We start from the raw sequence: 7,514 nt of genomic DNA on the forward strand, positions 1-7,514 counted from the left end.
CTGCATATAAAAAGATTTCAGCCTAATTCTGACTGCAAAAGCCATGTTTTCTGGTACAACAGGTCATTACTGCAAGAAATATACTTTAAAAGTTTCTCCTGAGCACTCCTTTGGTTAATTTAGAATATGATTTGGTGATATACTTTTCATAGACATATATATAAAAGGTATAAAAAAATAAGATCTACCTAGGTTTTTGTTAGGTGCCATTAACTAGATTATGACTCAAAATTACTTTATGAACAGTAGATCAAAACCTCGCCCAATCCTATGCTATCTAGGCGATCTCTGATATGATCAAACCCACTGTTACAGTCACCGTGCAAATCCATCTTGTGAGAATCTTTTTCTCTTTTTCTGACCCTCCAACTTTACCAGCATAACTTATTTTTCCAAGAAGTGGCCCCTCCTGACAACATGTTCAAAATTTTAAGAAGCAGTTTCACCAACCCTAAACATATCCAAGTACTGCTCAAAGCATGAGCATTTCTAAATTTTCTCTCTTAGAAATGAAAAGGTTCTTAATTATACAGCCAGTTTTAAAACAGAAAAATTCTAAGGGCATCCTGGTTGCACTTCCTCCAAGATAGACTTGTTCTTTAGATATGTCTCAGGGAAAAAAGAGTCCTGAGAAGGGTCAATCTCTAGAAATAAATGAGGAAAGTCCCATATAATCTTTTTGATCATTCTTTATTCACTGTCAAACAAGACACACAGGAAGCAACTGAAAAGATCATGCTTTCGATCAGGTGCACCTTAGACGAATATCCTTGTTCTTTCATACTTTGGAGGGGTTTATGAGAGCACATATTTCCAATGCGGCATGTCTTTTGATTTTTTGTCTATTGCTTTTTCAGGTGTTGGCTGTGATTATGTTGCTTGTCAGTCTAGTGTTAAGGATTTTTGTTCTCTTGATGTTGAGTTATACTGAATATACTAACTCAATATATAAGATATACTCATACTGAAGGCTGAATTCTATCTTTCTCAGCAAGCAAAGTTGTATCAGCTGCATAATCCAGGTTGTTGATGAGGCTTCCTCCAATCCTGATACCTCAATATACTCCAATTTCTTACATGAGTTGCTCAGTATATTAATTAAATAGACATGGAAAAAGGACACAACCCTGATACACACCATTCCTGATTTTAAACCATGCACTGTTTCCTTGCTGTATGTACAGGTTTTGCAAGAGCAGTTATGTCTCCTGGGATTTCTATTCTTCTCAATATTATCCATAGTTTGTTATGATCCACACAGTTAAATCCCTTTTCTCAGTCAATAAAATACAAAATAAACATTATTCTGATATTTTGTTTTTTGCAAGATCCATCTGACATCAGCAACAATACCAAGTGTGTAATGGCCTCTTCTAAATTGAGATTGAATTTGGGGAGGCTTTCTGTCAATGTACTGTTCTAGTCATTTTTTAATCATCAGCAGAAAAATTTTATATGGATGTGATATTAAAGACACTGTCTGATAATTTTCATATTCTGTTGGGTAACCTTTTTTAGGAATGGGAACCAATATGGATCTCTTCCAGGAATACAACTACTACATACATAACTACAAAAAAGGAAAATATTATGCTCACAAAAAAGTGTATATGAATATTTAAAGAAGAATTATTCCTAATGCCAAAAATGTGGAAATAATTTAAATGTCTAACAAATGATGAAGGGAATATAGCCATATAACAAATTATTACTTGGATATTAAAAAAAATTAAGTTTAAGTATGTTGTTGTTGTTATGTGCCATTGAGTCGCTTGCGACTCTTAGCGACCCTATGTACAAGAGCTCTAAATGCTGTTCTATCCTGTGCCAACCTAGCCATCTCAAATGCACTTATTCTCACCGCTCCAGTCACAGAATCGATTCATCTCACCAAAGGTCTTCCTCTCCTTCGCTTCCCCTCCACTCTGTCAAACATGATGTCCCTCTCCAAGGGCCAGTCCTTCCTTGCAACATGCCCAAAATATGTCAGACGAAGGTTCAGAATCCTTGACTCCAGGGAACACTCTGGCTTCACCCTCTCCAGGACAAACCTATTTGTTCTCCTAGCAGTCCATGGTATATTCAACACTCTTCTCCAGCACCACAGCTCAAAGGCATCAATCCTCTTTCTATCAATCCTATTCACTGTCCAACTCTCTGATGCATAGCATATAATTGCGAAGACTATAGCCCAGATCAGGCGCACCTTAGTCTCCGGCCTGTCATCGTTGCTCCTCAGTACTCTTGAGAGGTCCCTCACAGCCAACTTTCCCAATGCAATTCATCTCTTGATTTCCTGGCTGCTGTTACCAAGAGTGTTGACTGTGGAGCTAAGCAAATTAAAACTGTTAACTAGCTCAATCTCTTCATCATCCATGCTGATGCTGCCAATTGGCCCAGTGGATAAAATCTTTGTTTTCTTGACATTTAGCTTCAGTCCATATAGGAGGCTGTAGTCCTTGATCTTCTGCAGCAAGCGCCTCAGGTCCTCCTCAGTTTCAGCAAGCAGGGTTGTGTTGGCTGCATAATGCAGGTTGTTGATGACTCTTCCACCAATCCTGATGTCACATTCCTCTTCGTATAGCCCAGCATCTCGGATGATCTGTTCTGCATACAGATTGAAAAGCTATGGAGACAGAACACATCCCTGACGAATCCCCTTTTTGATTTTGAACCATGTAGTGTCTCCTTGCTCTGTTCTGACAACTGCTTCTTGGTCCAAGTATAAGTTTCGCATTGGCACGATTAAATGTTCTGGGATTCCCATTCTTCTTAGAGTCAGCCACAGCTTATTGTGATCCACACAGTCCAAAGCCTTTGCATAGTCAATGAAGCACAGATAGGCATTCTTCTGGTATTCTTTGCTTTCTGCTAAGATCCATCTGTCATTAGCTATAAAATCCCTAGTACCACGACCTCTTCTAAATTCAGCCTGCACATCTGGCAGTTCTCTGTTGACATATTGTTCCAAACGTTTTTGGATAATTTTCAGCAGAATCTTGTTTGCATGTGCTATCAATGATATTGTTCGTAAATATGTATGACAAACACAATGAACTTTTGACAACATTATGATTAAATGAAAGCAGACAAACACAGAAAGGTCATGAACTGGATTTACAGGAAATGTTCCAGAATAGGGACAGAAAGTAATGTTTAAAGATGGAGAAAGGACGAGAAAGGCAATAGTGATTAATGTCTAATGGGCACAGGGATTTCTTTTAGACAAGGTGGAAATGTATACTCTAGTATAAAAAAAACCACTGAACTATATATATTTTTTAACATGATGCTGGGAAGGGTGGAGGGTCAGCAAAGGAGAGGAAGACTCTCAACCATGTGGACTGGCACAGTGACTGCTACAATGGGCTCTTGTTTATCAGGACATGTGAGGGTGGTGCAGGATAGAACAAGGTGCAGATCTTTTTTTCATAGAGTCACTATGAGTCATACTTGTCCTGATGGTACCCAACAAGAACAACAACAACATATATTTTAAGTGGATCAGTTCCATTGCCTATGAATTATATCTCAATAAAGTTGTTTTCAGATTAAGGGCAAAGGAAACAACTATTCACATTTATGCCAATGAAACTAAAACAACTAATTCATACCTTCATTGATGAAATAACAAAGGGATCATTCCAAACCCAATTTCTTTTTCACCAGTCACAAATTTCTACTTATTTTTTGCTCAATTATTGTCTGAATTTCTTTACTCTCCTGTCATTCTAGTTGTGAAAGTCTTGACATGAAATTGACAAACTCTGTAAAAAGGTGGTTAAGTATTTGAGGTGTAGTATTGGAAGATCTATCAACAATCTGTGTTATGTAGATGATACAACCCTGCTTGCTGAACCTGAGGAGGACCTGAAGTGCTTGCTGCAGAGGGTCAAGGACTACAGCCTTCAATATGGATTGAGGCTCAAGGTCAAGAAGACAAAGATTCTCACCAATAGACGAACTGGCAACATCAGGATGGATGGTGAAGAGACTGAGACTATTCACAGCTTTAGTCTGCTTGGCTCCACAGTCAACACTCTTGGCACCAGCAGCCAGGAAATTAAAAGATGTAGTGCCATGGGAAAGTCTGATGTTAGGGACCTCTCTAAGGCACTGAAGAGCAATGGTGTCTCTCTGGAGACTAAGCTGCATCTGATACAGGCCATGGTCTTTGCAATCACTTCTTATGCGTCACAGTGTTGGACTAAGGACTAAGGAGGACAGAAGGAGAATTGATGCCTTTGAGCTTTGGTGTTAGAGAAGAGTACTGAAGGTTCATGGACTGCTAAAAAAACAAACAAATTCATCCTGGAAAAGGTTAAATCGGAATGCTCCGTGGAGGCAAGGATTCTGAGGCTTCGTCTGACATACTTTGGTCATGTTGTAAGGAGAGACCGATCCTTGGAGAAGAACATAATGCTTGGGAGAGTGGAGGGCAGGTGCAGGAGGGGAAGGCCCTCTAGGAGATGGACTGATTCAGTGACTGGGACAGTGTGTCGGAGACATGAGATTGGTACAGGACAGAACAGAGTTTAGGGCTGTTGTACATAGGGTGGCTATGAGTCGCAAGTGACTCGAAGGCACATAACAACAACAACATATAGAAAGGATGATAAAGGAAACAAATTTCAATAAATTAACAATATGGTAATATAAGAACTGAGTTAAAATATTTTTTGTAACATGGATTTAATAAAAAAGGAAAAGAAATGTTGTTTTGGAAAAGTAACAGTTAATTAAGAATAAAAGTTAGTGTTCCCTATTATTAAAAAAGGATTGCAAATATTCATCAGTTAACTGATCAGAAATACAGTCTTATGTATTGATCTTTAAAAATGTTTTTCACAGGTTTAAGAGGCTGAAGATTCACAGCAAATGGTTAAAAATAAGGAGTACAGAGTGCCCAGGGAGGAACTAATCTTTGATAAAAAAAGAGATTTGGAGAGTCAGCCAAACTTATAAATCTATTAAAAGAAGGAATGCTAATAGCATTTATTGTTGTTGTTGAGTCAAGCACAACTCATAGTGACCCTATGAACAAAAGGCCTGAAGCCTTTCTATAACTATTGACATTTATCAAAGTTCATAGAGTTTACAGAGGTATGTTGTTTAGAAGTGGATGCCAATTCTGCTAGCATTTACTAAATAAATAAATAGCATTTACTGACTCAAAAAATATACAGTTAGAGTGAGAAATGTAGAAGTGACAAGCAGAAGACAGAGTAGAAAATACTGCATTTTGAGAAAACTAAATTGAGTTTTGAGTAAACAGCAACAGCTGTTCTAAAATCGGAGGGATAGTTATGTAAATAAATGTAGTAAGATTATGTGACATTACTGCAAGTCCAGTTGAATGTGGTAAAATATTACCCAACACCAGTCCTACACAATGTTAGCACTGCCTACCTGTTTTTATGCACAACCCCCACCCCACGCCAGCTTAGGTGTTCATATACACACAAATGGTGGGTGAACGGCTAAATTCCTGTATGGCTGCACATGTAAAACAGGAAGACAGATGGACCAAAGAATTTAAAGTACATACCAGAGACTAGACCTGGAAGAAACTCTTGTCAGTTTATCAAAGGAGAAATTAACACAGAAGAACAACTGAAGGGGAGCGGGTAAACCAGAAAGGGGAGAAAATAGAAAATAAACTTGCCTTTATCTTCCATTAGATTCTAAAGGAAACAAAACACATCTATTTTAAATGCTGCTATAATCTAAGGAGACAGATGAGAAATCTAATTTAAGATAGAATTGGCTGACATGGCATCAATTAATGAAACAGCACATGACCAAGAAAAAACAGCGAAGAAAAAGAAGTTCTACCTGTACAAATTAGGCCCCAAGAATTGAAGGAGTACCAACTGACAAGTTCCAACAAACAGATGCAGCCCTGGATGTGATTACCAAACTATTCCAAGACATCTAGAAGACAGTTACCTGGCCAACTGACTGCAAAAGAACCATTATCAGCTCCCATTATAAAAACAGGTGATCCAAAAGCGTATGAAAATTACTGGACAATATCATTAAAATTACTGGACAATATCATATGTAAGCAAATCTTGCTGAAGATTATTTAAAAATGGCTGGAACAGCACATTAACAAATATTTAACAGAAATTTAAGCTCAATTTAAAAGAAGCCAGTGCACCAGGGACATCATTGCTAATGTCAGATGGATCCTGGCTGAAAGCAGAGACTACCAGAAGAATGTGTTTTAAAGGCACTGGGCAGTAAGGATCATTATGGCTAACATTGAAAAGAATGGGAATCCCATAAGGATTATGCTCATACAAAAAGTATACTTAGACCAAGAATCTGTTGTCTGAACACAGTATGGTTTAAAATTGGGAAAAGTGTGTGTCAGAGCGGTATCCTTTCCCCACATCTATTTAATCTACACATTTAGGAAATAATTCAAGACTCTATGAAGAAGAATGTGGCATCAAGATCAGAGGAAGACTCATCAATAACCTATGTAATGCAGATTGCTAACTTGCTAACTAAAATTGAGGAAGACTTGAAGGGCTTGCTGCAGAAGATCAAAGACTAAAGCCTTCATATGTATTACTTCTCAATATCTCAAAAAGATGGATAGAAAAATTAACCATTAGGCAAACAGGCAACATTATGATAAATAAAGAAAAGATTGAAACTTTCAACAATTTCATCACACTTGGATTCACAATCCCTTAGTACTAGCAGTCATGAAATCAAAAGACATATTGCATTTGGAGAATCTGTTGTCAGGTATCTTCCATCCACTGTGAACAGCATGGATGTCAGTTTAAAAGACAAAGATGCAATTGATCCAAGCTATGGTCTTTTCCATTAATTGTTACACATCTGAAAGGTAGGCAATGACTAACAATGACAGAAAAAATAATTCAAACCTTCGAGCTTGTCAAAAGAACAAACAAGCCTGTCTTGGAGAAATCATTACCAGCATGCTCCTTGGAAGCAAGGATGTTAAAGCTTCATCTCACATACTATGGGCACATTCTTAGGAGGACCAGTCCTTGAAGAAGGACATAATGCATGGAAACATCAGTGGAGAAGAGGAAGATTCTCAATAAGATAGACCAACAACAGTAACCGTAACAATGGGTTCGGGTATATTTGAGATGGGGCGGGATTCAGATCTGTTGTTTACAGGGTCATTCTAAGTAATAGGTGAATTGACAGCACATAGTAACAATAACGATGACAAAAATATAAAACATTAAAGAATATGCAGAGGGGTGAGAATGGGCAGCGAGGTGGAGTGTTAATCACAGGATTGCACAATTCGATGTGGGGGGGTGAAGGAAATTGGAAGGAACTTTTGTGAAAAACAATGTATTTAAACTTTGTAAATTAATCAGTATATAAAAAAGACTGTACAAAGATATTTTCTATACTACCACTTATAATCGACTACATCTGTGGAAGGAACCGCTGGAGAAGCTCAATATCAGCTGTGAAAACTAGGCCGGGGGCTGATTGTGGAACAGACCACCAAT

At 37.9% G+C, this 7,514-nt stretch overlaps 1 protein-coding gene across 2 annotated transcripts in view; it reads right to left on the minus strand.

The window, feature by feature from the left end:
- ZCCHC11 (zinc finger, CCHC domain containing 11) overlaps positions 1-7,514 on the minus strand; it is a 140,943-nt gene that overhangs the window by 24,140 nt on the left and 109,289 nt on the right. The window lies entirely within an intron of this gene.

This window comes from Elephantulus edwardii, unplaced genomic scaffold (genome assembly GCF_000299155.1).
Source record: "Elephantulus edwardii isolate Elephantulus edwardi_28Jun2011 unplaced genomic scaffold, EleEdw1.0 scaffold00005, whole genome shotgun sequence".
NCBI classification, from domain to species: domain Eukaryota; kingdom Metazoa; phylum Chordata; class Mammalia; order Macroscelidea; family Macroscelididae; genus Elephantulus; species Elephantulus edwardii.